The sequence below is a fragment of the Triturus cristatus genome, chromosome 4_1 (assembly GCF_964204655.1).
Source record: "Triturus cristatus chromosome 4_1, aTriCri1.1, whole genome shotgun sequence".
NCBI classification, from domain to species: domain Eukaryota; kingdom Metazoa; phylum Chordata; class Amphibia; order Caudata; family Salamandridae; genus Triturus; species Triturus cristatus.
The window spans coordinates 794,858-816,284 of NC_140585.1; the positions used below are offsets into that span (position 1 = coordinate 794,858).

The 21,427-nt window shown below is 41.6% G+C and overlaps 1 pseudogene across 1 annotated transcript in view; it reads left to right on the top strand.

Moving 5' to 3' along the window:
* Positions 1–21,427, top strand: part of LOC146839248 (uncharacterized) — a 200,389-nt pseudogene that overhangs the window by 34,863 nt on the left and 144,099 nt on the right. Inside the window, exon 3 of the transcript XR_014981051.1 lies at positions 9,910–9,970. The product of XR_014981051.1 is annotated as an uncharacterized LOC146839248 (transcript). The remainder of the gene's footprint in view (positions 1–9,909; positions 9,971–21,427) is intronic.

The window sequence follows — 21,427 nt, forward strand, 5'->3', positions numbered from 1 at the left end:
TCGTACCTCAGCAGCAGGAAGCGTCTGTGATCTCAACGAAGGCCGTCATCATGATTGGTAGCCTCTGGATACAACACAGAGCATGGGCCGTAATCTGGTCCAGCAGAGTATCGATACCCTTTGGCATGACTGATGGGAGTGTTAGACAAATGTCTAGCACGCATTCTTCACCGCAAAGCAGGCAGCGTAGAACAGGTAAGATGCAATCTTGCCAGATTGGTCTAAATGACAGAAACCATGTTGTATTAAGTTCCCGTAGACTAAGAATGCTCAAAAGTTGCAATATGCGCTCACGGCACTTCCGCTCTAGGAGAGCTTTCTCCAAGTTACTGGGAGTGACGCCAGTGGATAGACTTGCCATGGCGTAGTAGGAATAAAAACAGGATTCCTGCAACGAGTGCTAGAATTAAAGGCAGACCACCAAACACCGAATGCACGAAGTTTGGAATGATTCCGAAGACCGCCTGAAAAGGTGTTAACAGTCCTGAACATACGGTCTTAAATAAATGTACAATCCCGCTCGTATCAGACATGTTTAAGATACGTCACATCATTTCTACAAAATGTATAGGGCAGTTTGTACGTATTCGAGCTTGGATCTCAGCCGAAGTCCTTGCAATTTGTAGATCATAGGTTTCTTTGGCCGAGGTCAAAGGCATGGTCAGTTGCAAAAGCATGGCTTTCATTCTGCTTAAAGTATCAAAACGTATAAAAGAAACATTCAATGAAGGCCACAGAGGCGACTCCCTGACTGTGTCTATTTGGGGGAACAATACTTGCAAACAACAAGTAACCCTGGAGCTAACCGTTACCAGATATGGGATTCCTGGCCACATGCCACAGCAACTTTGATCATTCAACATGAGGTAAGACAGGTTTGCCACAGAACCATTACAAGCCCCGTGTGAAGAAATGTCCTGACATAAGTGGCACAGTGTCATTCAAAAACATTATTTGCTGTGGGATGATACAGGCTCTAAACACAGCTTCTATCCCCTGCACTTGCCAATCTTTAGAACCCCAGACAGATTTTGTGTTGGTCTTTCCAAAAGTCAAACCTTGTCTAGACAGTTGGGCAATAAAGGCTGCAGAATAAATCTGTTTTGTATTAGTTAACACATTTTTCTGTCCTGATGTGTTTGCATTTCTATAGAAAAATGTTTCTGGATCAGATGTATTGTACCCTGAAAAAGATGGAAACTTATTTGTAAACGTTTTTCAGCTATTACTACAGTTTCTTGCTTCACGATGGGAAGATTTGTGTGGTTTAAAAGTAAGTTCACATTTTTACTTTCAGTGTCCAAACGAATGTATCTGCCATTCACAAGCACGCCAAGTCATTACCAAAGCTAGCCCAAGCAGAAAGAAAAATATTCCAGAAATAATCCATATTTCAATCCATGGTGAAACCAGATAAGTCTCTTTCAGAAAATGAAAAGTCTTGTACTTGTTGTTTGAAAGTTTTTTTGGGCTCGCGTCGTTTCAGGCTCACTTGGAGCCTCAAAACTTATCAAAGTTAATGAAGTAGCCAGAAGCAGTCGGTCAATTGTTGGAATTGCATCAGGATTCGTTGAAATCGCTGGAACCAGTTGATCACGTGTTACGTTAGTGTAGACGGGTGTATCTGGACGAACTGTTACTTGTATTTCAAGAGGGATGAGTTCCATAGCATTGATGCTTAGTCCTTCATTTGTTACTGCTGAATTCTCGATGGTTTTGAGTCTTTCAGTCTGAACCTCTTGGATAGTGAGAGGAGGGAGTCTGCTACTAGGTCGGAGTCCACGAGGCCTACTATTGAGTATTGCCCACATAGTGTGGTTTGATTGACAAATCTTTTCTCCTTTTTTCCAGCAAGGGGCCGCAGGAGTACTGTTCTTGTTACGTGGATCGCTAGGACAGGTACTGATTGTCTGTAAGAAGGCCCAAATTCCTTCTTGTCGGCAACCTTCTCTGACTAGATCCCCAACTTTTGGGATCCAGACAGGCCGTGCTGGGACTGCCGTTTTTTCCACAGTGGTGGTTGGCTTCAGGAACACGTTGCTTTGTTTCGATCTTAGTTCATTTAGATCCACCCAAACCTAATACTCTAGCTGTTAGACTGCTTTATGTCCCGGTTTTTCCTTTCCACAACAGAATTTCCCTCCGGATGAAACCGAGAGGAGTACCGCAATGCTACGCCCAAACTGGCCATGGCTTCTTTGTAAGCCCTAGAGCTAAACGCAGGGCCCTGGTCAGAATGTAATGTGCCGATAAAGACTCGCAAATCTTTTATAATAGTTCGAGCGTCAGCTGAGCGCTGAGGCCACATCCATAAGAACCTTGAGCATAAATCTACTGTGACCATTATATATTTATAGTTACCGTCCCTTTGCAAGGGACCACAGTGGTCCAGATAAACACAAGCTAATGTCTGAAAGTAACAGGGGTGTCTGCACAGGATGTTTCACTGTGGAGACTTTCATCTGTTCGCAGATTTCACATTCCAAAACAGTTTTTTGTCTGTTTCCTAATGCCAGGCCACCAATATCTTTGTTTTAGTAAAGATACTGTTGCAGAAACACCCGCATGGGCAGAGGCTATCCCTTTATGTGCTGCTAGGATCAGTCCTATTCCCTGTTCCGTGTTTGGAATTACCCTATCCCGCACTCCAGGGATTCGAGCAAAAGGAACGTTGTTTGCATCAATTACATAAGAGTAATTGAGTGGAAATTTCTTTGGTAACGCTGCACCATTGCCTTTGCTTGAAGCATTGACAGCCAACAATATCTCAGTTTGTTCTAATTTTTGAACGAGTGATCGCAGCTACGGAAGCAGTCTGAACAGCTTTGTGGCTTCATCAGCCTATGATTTCCCTGCAACGTGAACGCCATCACGTTGATGACTCAGAATGTGTATCACGTGAGCTTTTGGTAGTTTGTTTCTCAACTGAACTACTTGTTCCCAAAGCGTTTTATGCCCTTATTGTGCCACCTTTTGCATCTTTGAATCCGTTTTGAAGCCAATTTTGTAAATATTCATTATATGACTGAACACAGTAAAAGTAATCGCACACTATAGCCAGTTTGAATGCTTGTAGTTCAGCTCGCTCAGCTGTACAATCTCCTAGAGATTGAGTTTAAGTGACCATTCGGAAGATACCATCGCGCATGCGACATTTAACAATTGCGCACGCTTCATTGTAAGCTTGCTTACTCCCTGTAGCGGGTTGTGCTGATCCGTCAGTATAAATGATAAATTCGTACTTATCAAGAGGCAGAATTTCAGTGGGCAGAGGACATTCATGTTCATATTGCAGGAATGCTTCTGTTTTTAAATCTGGATCAAAAACCTATTCAACATCTGTTGCAGCCGGAGAATTAACCCATTGTATCTATCTAGAATGTAAAGCTTTTGCATTTAGAATGCTCACTTTTGTAACCGCCTCTAAGGCTGGTACTGGAGTCACGACCATGCATTTCCCCTGAGCTAGAGCTTTACTACAGCGGTTTGAACTGCTGTCAGTAGTTATTCTGTTGCAGTGACAAGCATTTCTGCTTGTGTATACTAATGTGATATGTATGCTATTGGTACTCTTTCACCCTCAAATGTTAGAAAGGTTAATCCGCATTGACCCAAAATTATTCGGATCACTAGATTCCATTTATTTTCGCGTGTTTGTAAGTGACTTGTTGCTAACATGTTAGCTTGGAGTGAACGCAGGATGTCTGTGTTACTGTGTCCAATGTTTTGTTGGAAAATCAGGTTTGAATAATTCGTAGAGGTTTAACCCTTTCTGTGTAATTTAGAATGTAAGTTCTTCCAAAATTTAGGAAACCCAAGATGGATTGTACATTTTTCCGCGTCTTTGGAGGTTCGGGCAGGTCACACTTTTCTAAAGTTAGCTGTCAGGCTTTTGCTTTCACTTGAAAGCTCATATCCTAGGAAAAGGACATTAAGATGGGCAATTCTGGATTATTTTTAAAGTTTAATTTATAGCCCTCCGAGGCGAAGGCCAGTGTAATGGTACTCACCCTGTTCAAGTGCCTATCTAGGTCCTCGTCGGTCAGATAGTCATCGAAATATGACAATGCCTCGTCGTCATAAATTTGTAGTTACTGTTTCTCTTGCTGAGAATAACACTGGGATGTTTTTGAACCCTTGTGGGAGTTGACAAAATTGACTCTGGATCCCCATTATTGAGAACTCTGTTAAGTACCTGCTTTCAGGTGCAATGTTTTGACAAAAGAAACCATTTAAAATGTCCAATGTGATTTTATATTTTTTACGCACAATGTTATTCATTAATGCTGTACTATGTGCATTTTGCACTGCAAATGTCTTAGAACAATTGTTCAGGTGTCTGTAATACAAGACTAGACGATATGTATTGTCTGGTTTGGACAGGGAAAAAGGATTGTTCATTGAGGAGGTGCATGTTTCAATCACCCCTTGGTATTCAAGTTGATCTAAGATCTCTCTGACCTGTTTTTTTAGCTTCTTGCTTTATTGGGTACTGCCTTAGTGCAGTAGGCTTTTTTTATTCATTTTTATTTTTTTTTTACCTCTATTTTACCTCTATTTTGTGGTGAGGGGAGTCCTCATCCCACCCTACATGATTTTTGTATAATGCTGGGGCCTGAGCAACTGCCCATTTCCTGTAATGTTTTTGTGATGTTTTAGGGCGCCTTTAAACCAGAGATTATGCTCTTGGTATGTGAGTGGAATTTCAATATCCTCAAAAGGAATATATTCCTCAGGTGGTTCATCTTCTTTAAAGAGGTGAAAGACTTATGTTGCTGGATTTGATTCTGTGAATATAATTCATAAATAGAATACCTCTGTCTGAAAGGATTCGTGTGCTTCTATCACAAACTGCTCTACCACCTCTTGGTGTTAGGCCGTGTTTTATAAGTTTTAGAGTGATAGCTCTCCTTAAGTTTGGAGGGATGTTTATAACACCCTCATCGGTTTCATTTAAACCTGTAAAATTAAAAGCTGTTACGACTTGGTCAGCCGCAGCTACACCGTGCTCGGTGTTAGTATCCCCGTTCTGGGACATTGTTTTTCAAGGAAACCAAGATAAGGTGCACAATATTTTGGAACCCTGTAATCCTTTAACGTTGAACAAACAAAACAGCTAATATATAGGATTTTTGTCCTATTCAGCTTTGGCGGATACTTAACCCTACCCACTCCAGACGTCTTATGGAGTATATGAATAGGGGTCTCTGAGAAAAACACGACTGAGTTACTCAGTATCTAGCGTTAAAGTAGTGCCTTACCAAACGTTGGGCGCCATGTGTAGTTCCTGTTTCCCCTAATAAGCTCTGCGCATTGGAATAATATTCCCTATAGTTTTGGCATAGGACTGAGGTCAGTATGCCCCTATCAAGTATATTAAACTTAATTACTTTGTGCCAGCTAACTCAGAGGCCACTAGAAACTCCTTGTAAACAAGAAGGGAGTAGTTTCTGGCAATCGCATAAACATGACCGCTTTGTTTCCCCTTAGAATCGGAACACTCTCAGAATCGTGGAAACCACAGATGACCGTTTCACTCAGCTAATCGTGCATGCTTAGTTTCTGCAGAGTTACACAGAGAATAGAATGGCGTTTCAATAAAAGGATTTATTGAACAGTCTTGTTTTTCGTGTAAAAGATATGAGCTGTTAGTCGTAAGACAGTATGCGAGATGTATTATGTACAGCGTGAGCAGTAGAAAGAGATAATACTGCGCTAGCATTCTTTTAGCTATGACATATATATTCATATACATAAATAACATAAGCTAAAAATGTGAGTGCTCATAAGATGCTTCTCTAACTAGTTCTACCCCAGTGTACCTAACTTAAGTGTAGTACAAGGTAAGAAGTAGGTGATGTATTCTAAAGTATGGTATGCTATAGTCTGTATGCTAAGTTTGTATGCCAAGAGTCCCTCTAGGTCACAGGTCTTCAAACTGTGGGGCGCGCCCCCCCTGGGGGGGGGGGGGCGTGGATGGGTTCCCAGGGGGGCGCAAAGGCCTCTGTAAGCACATGTAAATGAAGACGCCTGGAAGTGAAGCGATGTTTACTGCATTTCCAGGCTGTCTTCATTTTCTCCGAAGCCCTCAGAGTGCCGTGGGGCCAGAGGTCAGTGGGTGTGCTGCTGGGGGCTCGGCTGGGCCATGTCTGGAGTTTTATTAAGACACCAGCAGGCCCGAGTTTTTCACAGGTCTTTAAAGACCATATACATACCTTTTGGAAACTGGTTACAGAGGCTTCGTTTTTTTTCTTTCTCCAGTACCCCCTGGGCCCACACTCTGCCTTTTCCTTACATTTGTATTGTAAATGTACTGCTGTAGTGTAGAAAAAATGCCAGCCATGTATGTTTAAAGAGCCTGCAAAGACCTTGCTTTGACACTAAATAGGGTCTTAAATAAAAAAGTACGTGTTCATTTGTAATTTGACTTTCTGTCTGTTCCTTTTATTTTCAGTCATGAAACATTCAGGTAGCCCTAGAACACATTTAAAAGTGCTTTATATTTGCTTTTCGAAGTGCGCACAGATAAGTGCTGAAAATAGGGCTTTAGGTGACTGTTTATTTTTGTACCGTCTGCAACATAAAAATAATGAGCTGGCAACCCTAATCACAAGACTGGAAGTTTGCTGCAGGATCAGCACATTATTTATTTCCTTCACCCTCGATTCCCTGATTAATTCCATAATAGCAGTAGTTTAACTTGTATCTGAAACCCTGTGCCCCGTCAATAACATGCTGATTAACTTCAAGTGTCTGGAATTCACCCTGCATTCAGACAACTCTCTCCTCATTCTCACCCTTCACTTTCACACTCGCCCTGCACTCACAGCGCATAGTTATGGTTTTCCCGCATTTGCCACATAATCTATCATCTGCTGCATAGTTTGCAGATTAAAAAATGCAGCAACACCTGTTACCTCACAGTGGAAGGCCCTTTCTAAAGGTTAACTGGTCACCTTTCTGTTGCTTATTGCTATATGTGGGTGTTAATGTGGTACTTATGAGGGGCAATAAAGGCCAGGACAATCTTAACCAGTGTAAGAATAGCAAAATAGCGCAGTAATGCGATCACAAAATAGGCAGCATAATTCACCTTTGCTTGCTGCAGAATTTTGTCAACCAAGCTGAATAATTTGTCCTTCTCCTGCCGCATAATTCCAATGGCCCTGTTTCTAGTGCTAGGAGGTCCCAACCTGTGGCAGAAAGCACTGTGAATATGTAAGTCATTATTTTAAAACAGTATTTACATACTCTAAGCTATGCCGCTGCAAAATGATGCAGTGATTGAGATAAAACAAGTTCTTACAAAACATACTTTTTAGTAATAAGTAATCAAACTGTATCTAATGCAGACATTTTTGTAAGTGTCTCCACTATTCCAGATCCCAGCTGATAACTCCTTTACATTACATCTTAAAAAGAATAGATCTTTGCCGCCATAATGCTTTAAGCAGATCCACTGGAATTATTCAGCAGAAGAGGACCACATTATGCGGAAGGTTTGACTAAATTATGCAGCAAGAAAAGGTAAATTATGCAGCACAATGCGCCACATTTTGTGGTTAGCATTACCTCATTATTTTGTAATTTTAACTCATGGTAACGCTGTCGGGGGAAATATGGGTCTCCAGTCAATCTTTGCAAAGGGCCTTCCACTGCTCTGGAACACTTTGTCACGCTTTAAGTAACTTTTGTTCCGTTTGAACTAGAATCAAGATTTTTGTTGTTGAAATCTGCAGATTATGTCGCAAATGCAGTACACTGATAATTATGTGGAAAACGTTGCTACAGAAACTCCTAATTCCATGGTTTCTTTTTTAACTTTCTGCACCACCACCCACACTTCAATTTCAGGCAGAGGCATCTCATAGTCAGTATTAACCATTCAGGGGCAGTTTTTTTGTGAAAGCTAAGTAAGTGTGGCAGGTAGAAGGCCAGCAGGATTGCATTCAGATGCAAAGCCCTAATCCTCTCGATCCTTGGGGTCTCACAGTAATGGTCTAGGAGACAGAGAAAAGGAGCGAAATTCATAGATATTGTCAAAGAAGGCCCAGAATAGGGAGCACTGTATGCAGACTCATTTTTATGTTTACAAATGGCCAGAAACCGCTTCTTCAGAGAGATACCCCAAAGAAGGGGACAATATAAGTGTTTTTGTTTTTGTAAAAGGGACATTCATTAGTGAAGCTGGTACTGCTGTCAAGTGTGTAAGTGGCCTCTGCTGGTTATCATAAAGGAGCAGATGCAGCAGGACTGGGGCCCAGGGATTTCGGAGGCCCACTGCATCACAATTATGACTGTCTACCTTTAAAAAAAGGGGCATCAGAGCTTATTGTCCTTTCAAGCATTAGGACAGAGGTGATGATCCGTACTGGAGGGGAGGAGGTAAAAAAGGAAAAGGAGATAACTGCAGTCCTGAGTAGCAGGCTATGATTAGTGCAGCAGGTATAGTTGCATTCGGGTCAGAGAGTGTGAGGGGCTCACAACACCCCAATTATGGGGAGCAGTTTGTTTGGGATCTGTTTGTTTGATGCTTTTGCTGTTTAAGTCTCATATTTGGTGCAATTCATAAGCTACAGAAAAAATATTTCTAAAATCGCCTCATAAGCCCCGCTCCCTTTCACGCAGCCATGTCCCTCCTGCTCCCCCAATCCTTGTCATAAAGTTTTGGAGGGGGGCCCGACCTCAAAACATTTTGCTTAGGTGGGGCTCAGAGCTCAAAAGTTTGAAGACCTCTGCTCTAGGTTCTAGTCTGCTCCATACCTTGAGAATGAGAGAGGTGGGAATCTTTCTTGGTCTCGAACTTTAACACCCCGCGAAGAACACTGGAAGCTGGATTCTCTGCGAGCAGGGATGACAGCGCCTCTTGTCAGTGCGTCAGGCCGGGACACGGGCTCCTCTAAAGTCGAGGTCTCCTCCTACTTGCTTGGGCAATGGAAGGTATATTTATACCTGGTAGGTGCCTTGGAATGTTAGCATTGACGTAAAGAAAGAAGTCCGGAATGAACCCTTAAGGAATAGCGGTTCATGCATAATAAATGAGTTCTTGGCGAAATCAATAATCCTGTGCTAGGGGAACTCCCAAGAGCTTCCGGGGCTGGTTTCTAAGAACTCGTTGTGACGTTGGGGTGGACGGATGTAGGTGACCATGCCTGTATTCGGATAGCATGGCTAATGCCTAAATAAGGACTGGGATCTTATGCCTATATAAGGGCAATGCGAATTGTGCCTATATAAGGACATGTTTGGGGAAAATCTATATACGGACACCTAAAGCGGAATACAAAAACTCTTCAACTTGACCGCCAATTCCAAGGTTTTTCTCCTAGAGGCTTCCATTTCAGTCTTCAGGGCCTTATTTTCCTTTCTAACCACCATTAACTCTTGCTGTATTACTTCTAGAATCTTCCCCCGACTCTTCAAATCATAACCTTCTGCCATTCTACTCGGAGTTCACTACATGGGCACTTCACTCTGTCAAGGCCCTACTTTTATACTCCCTATCCTCAGTACACTCAGAAGCAGAATGATGCAAGTTCCAAATTCCCCCTGCAGGTCTCCACACGAGTCCTCGAGATACAAGCTCTCACATGAACCCCGCAGGTGGGAAGGGGACAGAAGAGACTGCCTTGCTTCTGGGTTCAATTCTGCACCGCTGGGCACCGACTTCTATGCGAACTGCAATTAAATAATATCAAATTAATAAGCTTCTCTAACTTATTCTTTTACACTATTTTACTCTCTTATTCAATGCATTCGTTTATCCTGCTTTTGTTAAGGTTTAGCCTCTCTTCTATGAGTCTTTTTGTACCTTGAACTTATAACTACAGAGGTTATCGGGACCATGCTCTAAATTATCAGACAGTATCCAAATATTTCTTATAACTAAAACTTTCTTTTTTCTTTCAGGTACTTGCGGTTATGAAGACTGGATTCTACTCCTTGATGCAGACCTCCGTGAGGTGAACAGGTGAGTGGAACTGATTCACTATGAACAAGTTTCTCCAATATTTACAGTCTACTCCTATTTAATAAATATATTAATATCCTAGCTAACTCCTCACCGCACACGAGACGCTAGCTATCCTAAAACTGAATCTACAAATGAACTGGGCTTCACTAACCCCTGACTAAGAAAATTCCTGAGCTCTCCTTCGCTCTCAAACCGTTGGTGAAGTGCATGGCTTCGAATGCTGCCAACGCACTTCTCTGCTGAGCAGCAGTCCTCTCGCCTTTAAAGGCTGCCGACTAGACTGGCAACTTCTGAGTCTTTAACACGCGCCCGCAGTGCGCTCTCAGATCACTGCAGGGGATGCGTTCAAATCGGGACAAAGCCTAGCTCAAACTGCGTTCCCCGATCCAACTGATAGATTACGGCCACATAGTGTGCCGCACGTGCAGTAGGACGGGGAGCCTTGACATCTAACAGCGCTATCAAGCAATAACTGCTTGGAGATGAAGCTATCCTGCCTTTGAAAATGGGGTGAATGATTGAATCTCGACAACTTTTTGGTGTGCTCCTGGAGGCCAATATGGTGTTAAACATTAAAGCCAAGAAATTCGCCCACATTGGTATATTTTGTGTTTGGAGGGTTCGAGGGGTACCATTGGGCCAGGTTCAGAGCTGGAGTGGGAGTAATCTATAATTTTGATTATGGACTAAGTCGAGTATTCCAGTGGATCATCGGCAGCGAGGATATCGCTTGCCATATGGCATTACTGTGAGGGGGGCACTGAGGGGATTGAGCTGTCTGAACAGCCTGAAAAATGTGACCTCAGATACTCCACCCAGTAATCCTCACTTATGCTCGCATTATTTGATGCCCTTTGTCGATCTTGTTGATTAGCTTCCAAAACGTTTCGGAGTCATTTTGCTTTGACGAGTGTAGGTGCTTGGTCCATAAAGCTTCATGCCTGCTTCTCTTGAGAGACCAGAACTCTTTTAAGCCTTCTCATATTCTAGAGTTTTTAGCAGAGCAGCATTCTGCGGGAAACACCGCAGTTGCCGGAGAGATCTAGTAATCTGGAATCTCATAATGCGAGTCGCCTTGGCACACAGTGACCGTGTTAAAATTGACACTTGTACATTTGTGTGACTTATTTGCCCGTATTTTGCCACCAGACACTCTGAGGCATTTCCAAGCCTTGACTGGGTTTGACTCACTAGTTGTAGTTGCTTCAAAAATCTCTACTATGTCAGCCGCCAGGTTGTGGACATTATCTGTATTCCACTTAAGACGTAGTTGATGATCAACCTCAACACGGTGATCAATTTTAAAGTCAATAGCTTGACTTCTACATTAAGGCTTGTCATGAAACCGTTCTGTTCGAGGACCTAGTTTATGTTTGGAAGGGATCTCTCCCAGGAGGCGGCCATTCAGGACTCTTAGTCCAACTGATTCACAGGCTCCCAGGAGTTTTTCACGATCATATCTTGCCACCTGTAGAGTGGTTAACTTTGGTCTGGCATGGCACCAAGCACATCATCGTCATCCACGTCTGGGTGCTGGAAAAGGTTTAGGTTAAAGCCACCGGTGATTAGCAGCTTGGCTGCTGTACAGTCCCTTTTCAACTCCAACCGCAGCTTGTCCAATGCCATATTTGTTCTCTTGGGTTAATGTAGATCTTGACTAAAATCAGAGGATCTACCGTATGCCGAGACCAGCCATACAAAGGTAGGGCCAGTAGCCATGGCTCCTAAAAACCCATTAGTGACCTTGATGGTTATAAACAGCTGGAGCGCCTTTTGCTCTCCGAAAGGTGCTGCTTTTCTGTGTGAACCTGCTACATCCTACACACCCTATTGGTGGTATGCTGGAATGTGCCCACGTCTCTTGGACCACTATTGTATCAAAATTGTTCAGGTATTTTAACTTGGATGCATCCTCATTTCTCAAAAAAAGTCCTTTCATGTTCCAGGAGCGTATGGTTAAATGACCCTGCTCAGTTGCGCGTATCGTGGAATGCTTCTCTTTTCAATTCGTGGGATGTCCGACTGTCAAGGCTGGTGAACAACAACTCCCGCCATCCATTTCTCTTTACTTGATCACAGATCTTCTGCAAGCTGTGGATGTTTGGTCCACCGATCCTTGGATCGTCAACCTGACTGAGACAAACAAAGTAAACAAGGATGACAAAAAGCAAGAGATGGGAGAGAGATTCTGAGGAATATATATTTATAAATGATTTGTTGATTGAGAGACCGCCAGCATATAATGAGGCTAGTGTTGAATTGTAAATGGTAGAGAAAGGTGCGTAACGTAAGATGAAGCAGGACCTAGCTCAGTTACCCCAGTTTCTTCAGTTGAGCAAACAAAAGGAATTGATATTTTAAGACGAACCATTTAATTAGAAGAAATTATAAACTGTACAATTGGCTCAAAGATGACAATGTTGTATAATGAAGAATTGAACTATTTGAATTTGGAAACGGCAAAATGTGCATGAGATACTTATGAAAAACTAGAGACTTTAGCTAAAGAAAATAATGTGAATTAAGCAGTATGAGGGATGATAGGATTTTGATAAAATACTAAATTTTAGTTCTTGAGTTACAGAAATATTGGGAAAAAACTTAATGATTCAAAATATTGTGATGCAGAAATATTGATTTAAAAAAACTTTTATAATACAAATGTAAAACCAGTTTTATTTTATTTCTTTGTTTTATTGCACATATTAATTTTGTTTGTATAATTGGTAATATTTGTAAATAGTTTGTAATTTTAAGTTATTTGTATTTTGTTAATTGCTAATAGAAATGCATAGTGTCGTAGCGTGTTGGTAGGGATATATAGTGTATATTAAGTATAAATAACTAACAATTGTTAATCTACTATTAAAATAATGTAAATTGTGTAATAATTATATTTTATAGTTGTATATTAGGTGCAGGCTACTGGGTTTCGAGGGGTATAGGGCGGGAAGTTACGTAATAATTACTCATTACGTTATTAGATATTCCATTAATTTTTAACTATCTACATCATGTAGTTATATTTTTAAAGTTCTGTTAGGTGCAGGCTGCTGGGTTTGTAGGGGTATAGGTTGGGAAGTTAATTAAATAAATACTAATTATTCATTTAATGCATTATTAATTATTTTATTGATTATTAGCCCAGACACACTCAGGTTGTAGTATGCTCTACAAATCCAAATTTAATTTAAATAATTGTTAATTGTGTTATGCTTATGTAAGTTATGTGTTGGTTGATAGGTTTCTGGTTGTAAAGGGTAGGAAGTGATAAATAACAATATTTGCAATTGATAATCAGTTATTCAATTGTTTATTTGTTTTTTGTACTTTTATCTATACCATTTTTATTTGGGGTTATTCAAATGTTGTGTTTGAAGTGAAGTGCTTTCCTTACTGTTGCACAGACTGGAGTGTGAATGGTAAATTTAATCCCTCTATAATCGAACACTTTACATACTATTGAAAAAATAATATATTGCAGAATTTTTAAAATTTAAGCATAGTGTTTAAAGAGAATATAAAGTAAAAATAAAAAGATGTAAAAAACCTTGCAAAAAAAAAAAAATCACACGTTTAATATAAGAATTTGTATTTAAAAAACCATACAAAATCACTGAAAAAACCATGGGTTTCACACACGTTATAGGTAAGAATTAGCATTTAAAAAACCATACAAATTCACTGAAAAAACCATGGGTTTCACACACGTTATAGTTAGGAATTAGCATTTAAAAAACCTTGCAAATTCAGTGAAAAAACCATAGGTTTCACACCCGTTATAGTTAGCTGGACATTTCACTCGTAAAAAACCAATGAAATTCCCCCGTTATAGTTAGTTAAGCTAACTATAACTCGCGCACCCGCAATCCACTGCTGATGACGTTTTTTACCAGTTCATTATTTTAAACGCACGTTCCGGGCAAAACTCACTTGAGTAATACTAAACGCTACTACAGGAACCAGCAGGCTGCGGGGGCGGCCACGCCACTGGGGCGAGATCGAGAACATACGTAGCAGCACCATTTTGCCTGTGAACATTGCAGTACCAATGCCAATGATTAAGGGGAAACCTGAAACGCGCCTGGCTAAGGTTGATGATGATTTTAAAGCCTGTTTTCCTGACAGAATGACTCTGCAGCATCTCATTAAAAGCCTGGAGGCTCTTCTATGGGGGTAACTCTTGCGTTTGTGTGTGTGTGTGTGTGTGTGTGTGTGTATATATATATATATAATCTACGCCAGTAGATAGTTATAGTTAGGACCGTGTTTCCATAGGAAATCCGCAACATTCTATTTGGAATAACTTTGGCGCCGGTTGACGAATCCTCGCAAAATTTTCAAAATAGGTGGGGCGCTCCGCTCCTACCCTGAAAGTCTCGGGGGGGATTCGTCAAGCGGGGGCTGAGAAAGGGGGGTCCCAAAACGCGTTTTCCCCATGCAATTTTCCATGGGGACCTTTAGTCCAAGGTACAGCCCGAACGGCTGAACAGAATTACTTGAAATTTGGCAGAGAGGTAGTCCTCAGCTCAGGGAAGTGCCTTTTGCAGGTCTGGTGCCAATCTGTTCAGTAGTTCCTGAGAAAATCAAAAGTAAAATCATATATATATATGTGGGCGGAGCCTAACCACACATCTCATCCTGAGATCTGATTGGCTGTCAGCACTTCATCCAAGAAGTGTTGGCAGCCATCTTGGGACCAATATTCATGATAGCACCTCATTAAAAAGCATTGCAGTTAATAGAAGGTTTTAAGACTTCAGTTACATTATAAATCATTTGTTGATGGTACCATACTCATTTTAGGAATTGTGGTATGTTCTAAGGTGATTTCACCATGTGAAAAAGCCTTCTGCTGGGATATCATGATTGAGAGAAAAATATTTTCTCATGCTTTTCCCACAGAGGTTTGGAAGGTGATCCATAAGCTAAACTGAGAGCTTATTTTCTGTAAATTCACATTATCTTTCTCAGTCATGTGAGAATGAAGTCTGACATTCTCAGTAAAACATGTACATCCAACAAGGGCAGAGACTGTCAGTTGATTCCTTTGTGTTCCACTGCAGCTTCCCAGAGTGTTCCAAAGAACAACTAGAGCGCTAACAGTCCTACTTATGATAAACGTATGGCACACCTGAAGCCATCTTGCTTGGATTAAAGTGGTAACTCTTAAAACATTTAATTTAAAAAGGAACAAAATGAGGGGGTTCATTTTTCCATAACAAGTATGATTAGTGCTGCAGAAAGAAAAACTAGGGCACATTTTGACTTCTGATTTCCTCTTTTATTTCATTAAACTTCTGACATGCAGACTGAAACATGCACTTTTAATACCAGGAGCAGTTTTCCCTGGTGAGCAGTAGCTTTACTACAGTGATCTAATGAGCAAAAAGAGTGCTAACATTCTGAATTTATGGCAAATGTGTGACACATCTGAATGCCTTCTTGATGGAATCAAAGTAAAAACCTGAAAGTATTTCCTACTGAGGAGACTGCAGTAAATGAGGAAATTGGGAAACTTCATAACAAATAAGTCTCCCAAGATGGCCACCAGAGACAAAAGAGCCCAAATGTAGCCCAAATATCACCAAGATGTAGCCCAAGTATAGCCCAATGACAGAATGTCCCAGAGTGTTCTTAAAAACAACTAGAGCGCTTACTGTCTTCATTATGACAAAAGTATGGCACACCTGAAGCCATCTTGATTGGAATAAACTGGTAACACTTAAAACATTTAATTTAAAAAGGAACACAATGAGGGGGTTCATTTTGCCATAGAAATTATGATTAATGCTGAAGAAAGAAAATGAGGGCACATTTTGAGTGACTTCTCAAATCCTCTTCTATTTCATTAAAAAATTCTGACATGCAGACTGAAACATGCACTTTTAATACCAGGAGCAGACTTCCATGGTGAACAGTAGTTTTACTACAGTGATCTAATGAGCAGCTAGAGTGCTATCATTCAGAATGTATGGCAAATGTGTGACATATCTGAATACCTTCATGATGGAATCAAAGTAAAAAACTGAAAGCATTTCCTACTGAGGAGACTGCAGTACATGAGGAAATTAGGAAACTTCATAACAAATCTCCCAAGATGGCCACCGGAGACAAAAGAGCCCAAATGTAGCCCAAACTCACCCAGATGTAGCCCAAATATAGCCCAATGACAGAAGTGTGCAAAACACTTATTATTTTGTGTTTTTGCAGTGTTATATAGTGCAGACTTGTCAGGTATTGGAGTGCTTTACATGAGCATTGGTTACATCACACAAGAACAAATTCATTTTGGTTGTAGACATGGGGAGATTAAGTGATTTGACCAGAATCACAGAATGTTGAGCTGAAGCAGAAACTCCAACCTGGTTCCCCAGTTGCAAAGTCTGCAGTTCTGGAAGTAACACCACATCCTCTCCCCTAAGGGCAACATTTAATCAAGTGGTCAACTGGATAAAAAAACATAAAGATAACAAATAATTTAAAAGTGCTTTGTCGCTATTTGAAAACTCAGAAAATATGTCCTTATTTTAGTCTTTTAGAGCACTCACCATAATTTTGATGCCAATAAGACCCTCTCATATATGTAATTTCTAAAGGAAATGCTCTAGGTATTACAGTTTTGATTACATCAAGATGACGTCAGGCGTTCCACACTTTTGTAATAAATATAGAATGTTAGCAATCTTGTTGTTCATTAGGATACTATTGAGAGGCAGAGGCCATGGGCACGGACTCTGAAAATTGAAGGCAGGTATGAGGGTGCAAAGGCAACAATTTAACCACACTGAGCAGGCAGGAAGGGCCGTGGCAGCACAACAGACTGGAGGGCAGTGGAAAGGGGGGCAGGGGCAACAAACCAACAATACAGGACTTGCAAGAGAGGCTGTGGCAATGTAATAGACCATTGTGGGCAGAAGGAAGAGGCAATGGTAGTACAACCATACATGCCAACAGACCCAATTCAGCCAGGAAACGTCCAATGTTTTTAAGCTCAAATGGGCTTTATTTGATCTGTCTCCTGTCTACAATCTCCTCTTTTTCAATGTAACTCAAAGGGGAAAATCAATACCCCAGTTCTTTTTCAAAATCTCCCTCTTACCAAGTTCAAAATGTTCGCAAGTATGGTACATTGGATCATGGAAGGAAATGGGGTAGGGACATGGACTTGGATAACAGAGGACAGGAGGGACATGGAGAGGTGCACCAAACTGACCCTGCAGGGCAGGCATCAGGGTTTGCAGCAGCACAATACACCACACAGGGCATGCGGGACGGGAGTGCAGCACAACAATCCATAGAAAGCAAGAGGGAGGGGACAGGACCATGGACAACAGAGAACAGAGGGGCAAGAGGCAATGGTAGCTAGCTGACCATAATGGACAGACAGGAGAGAAAGCTGCAGCATAACAGACCATAAAGGGCAGGAGGGACGGATCAGGGGCATTACAATGGAACAGACAAGCCAGGAGGGCAATGATGGGGCATAGAATTGGGCAATGGAGGGCAGGAGGAGGGGACTGGTACATCATACTAAACTGAGGGCAGTGGCAGCAAATCAGACCATGCATGGCAGGAGGGAGGAGGCTAGTCCATGGATTCACACAACAGAGGATAGGGAGGAGGGGAATGGGGCAGCAAGCTAACTGTTCAGAGAAGGCGGGTATTAGGAACTTTATTGTTTTTAAAACGTGTGTCTGTGCGAACTACTTAAAATATGAACAAGTATGCAGCATAATCTCACTTTTATTCAGGAAGAAGAGGACGTTTGTGACTGACTCCGGGCTCACTTGGCAGAAACACCCCCTGACCCTCCACCCCCTATCGCAAAATGTAATGCCCGTGAAAAGGGTAGGTGAACACAGTGTTATATAGAACATAGTCCTGAGAGCACGATTGAAAATGAACTAGATATAGTGTATGGTATAAACTATGCACCAAAAAGTGTGATATAAGATGAACCGGGCGTGAAATATAATATGCAATACATTGTGCGCAATGACAGATTCATTGGAGAGCGCGAGATAGCACAGGCACTAGCGCGTGCTATGCGATGTGCGCCTTGGAGTGTAATATGCACAGGGCAGTGTTGTGTAACCTAACTAGTCTCTAAAGTTGTAATATAAAATATGTGCTCGGGAGTGTAATGTTGCATATGCACTGTGACAAAGATATGGATCCCAGATTGTAATATGTTTGGCATAGCACTGTGCGTTATGACATAGGCATCGAGGAAGGCACGTTAGATGGGGCAATATAACCCGTGCGAAGACAAGTGTGGCATGACATATTCACGGGGTGGTGTTACAGTGCACATGGGCTAGAGAGTGTCGTAGCATATGCACTAGCTGGTGGAATACAACACAGAGGTGTGTGGCACTCGGCAGGCAATGGTGGGTGTAACACAGCATTGGGCTCTGCCAGGAGCGCGCTGTGACTCTCAAGTGATGTTCATCCCCTTTCCAGAGAGTAAAATAAAAAGTATTACACATCCGGCAGTGGATGTGTGTTTTATTAACCGTGAGGGGGGTTTCTTACATAGTTTTGGTTACATTTTTGACGAATCCCCTTTGAATGGCTTGGTGTGCATGTGTATTAAATGTGCCCGTCAATAGCTACCCATGGGTGTCTACCGGGATTAGGCACGGTAGGGCATCAGACATGTCAGCTTCACTAGTGGTGTAAATACATTCCACGTGGATTCATTGTATGCATAGTCGCCTTTTAATGAGTATCACTCAAATCGTCATGGTGATAGGTACGTACGGTTTGTCCAGCATGTCCTAGGTGTGTCTATAAATATATATTTTTTTAAAATAATAAACAGTGACCGGCCCTGGGGATTGGGGTAAAAAAAATATAATTAGGAGACAGGCCCTGGGGGATGGGGTCATCAGGGCCAATAAATTAGAATAAGAAGGGGAACCACACAGCCCCCCTTCTTATAAAATTGAAATAAATAAAAGACTGGCATCTCCAGTATGCGCCAGGGAGCTGCGCTGCTGACAGGTTTTCTGAGGCCAAGCCCCTTTTTACACCTCTCTGCAACGCAGCTCTGTGGCGCTTACTGGAGGTACCTAGTGGTCTAGTTTGACCCTAGGGACCCTTAGGATTCAAGGGGACTTAATCTCTCAACTTAGAACAGCCACAGGGCGCGTTTACACAGTGGTGAAGGGAGGGGACAGGGCCTGAGGTGACGTGTGCAAACACGCACTATGGCACGTTTTAAATTGGGGATATAATTTTCCTTCAATACTGAGGGCCCCTGGGGGCTAACTAGCCCACCAAGTGCTTCCAGTAAGCGTGTAGAAAATAGGCCTCAGCTAGGCCTACCAGTGCAAGGGGTTCGCCCTTCTCTGCACAGAGTCCTCAGACTATTGGAAAGCAGTTGGCACAGAAACTGAAATAGAAAATACAGAGTTTAATAAACCTCATGAGGTGGAACTACATTCAAACAGCACCCTTCGGTATTGAATGAAGTAGCACACTGAACAGCAGGGCCACGGTCCTTTTATACCCACACAGGGGCTAAAAGAAGACAGTACAAGTATACTTGAGAGGAGTTATGCACATATATGGTCATACAGAAACTGCAGAGTCGACAAGTGGGAGGAGTTGACAGTTTGCTAACACTGGTAAACATATCCTGACAGTTACATGCTACTAGCAGCTGCAAATTTAACTGGGCATGTGCGGAAGTAGGAGATACTAAATATAGTTTGTTGCTAGGCAGATTACAAGAGCAGTCAACACTAAGGGAGGACAAAGCACATGGTGAGCACATGGCAAACAAAATGGCTGCCAGAAATACAAAATGGATTCTACAACATGGACAAGATAGCCTCTAAATACCAGATGGATTCCGCTAATGCTAATCCAATCTCTGCCAATTTACAACAGACGACCCTTTTAGCATTAGCTGAAGACATCTGTTCCTCTAAGATAATCTAAATATGCATCTCTTATATCTATTAACATTATTTCGGCCACTTCTTTATTCAACATTTGTTGGGCCTTGATCTCTTCAATATTCCTTTTAACAGGTATACAAGCAGAAATGCAAATGGAGCAAAGCATTGGACCACATTGAATACATACGCAGCATGTAAATAAAACAGTAATAATTATACACAAGATAGCTCGTAGCTTCCAGCCCCAAGCAGAAACGAGAGTCCAGAACCATCCAGCTAGAGTCAAAGTACCAGTCTCTGGATGAATTTCTGCAGCGATCTTATGCAGTTTTGAAATTGCGTCATACACTGAAGGTGAGTGATCCAGTATAAATACACAACAACTGCTACCGATGATGTGACATGCACCACCTCGATCAGCCAGAACAACATCTAGAACCATTCGATTCTGGAGAGCTACAATCCTTGCAATTTGCAGCTCCTCTGTAATATTTCCAAGCGCCAAGGCTGTCTGATTGGTAACCGCTTCCACAACTCTAGTCAATCGTCTAATTTTCCTACTGTTTAATGCAGCTCCCACAAAGAAGAACAAACCCAGGTTAAAATCAACATACTGTTGTAGAGTGGTATCTGTTTGGTCTACTTCGTCAACACTTATTGTCCTTTTTATATCTGTTTTTAGAGATATCAGTAAATAACTTAAAGTCTCGGTGGTAGGATGCAGGTGCCAGAAACACAGGGGGCAATAGAAAAGATACATAGCATACGCCTGACCATCCAACAGGCAGGTGATAATATCTGTGGCTACCACAGATAAAGTAAGTATTGGGTGAGGCTATGAAAGTGCTATTATTTACAGAAGAGCAAAGAATCTAAAAGATCGCTTAGTACATAGCTTCTACAAAACAAAGAAGTTGAAAGAATCATGGCTACATACAACTGGCTTTGTAAAGTGTCACAATTGCAAAGTTTGTGAGATCGCCAAACCCACAATGGAAGTCACAATGGCCAATAAAAAAACGTGGCAAATCAAAAATCTGATAACGTGCAAAAGTCAATACACAGTGTATGTCATAGAATGTCCTTGCCCACTCAAATATGTGGGCTCAACCATCTGTGAGCTCAAGAAGCGAATTTTGGAACATGTACGAGCTACAAAGAATAAAGACAAAAACAATGCAGTAGCAAGGCACATGGAAATCCATCATAATGCCAATTGGAAACTCTTGAAATTTTATGGCATCGAATCAGTGCCTTTAAATGTGCGTGGTGGAAATAGGGAGAAAATCCTACGCCAGAAAGAATCCAGACATATTTTGAACTTGAGATCCATGATGCCATTCGGGTTAAATCAGTCAGAAGAACTGTATATACATCTTTGAATAATTGAATGTTCTTGAGCAAATACAGAATTATGTCCAGACTGCAATCGCGACTCAAACGGACTACAATGTACTAGCCCACCAGAGGGCTGACAAGAAAATTAATTCAAGGATAAATATAAGGAGTATGCCCACTGGAGGGCTAAAATGTACACAAATGG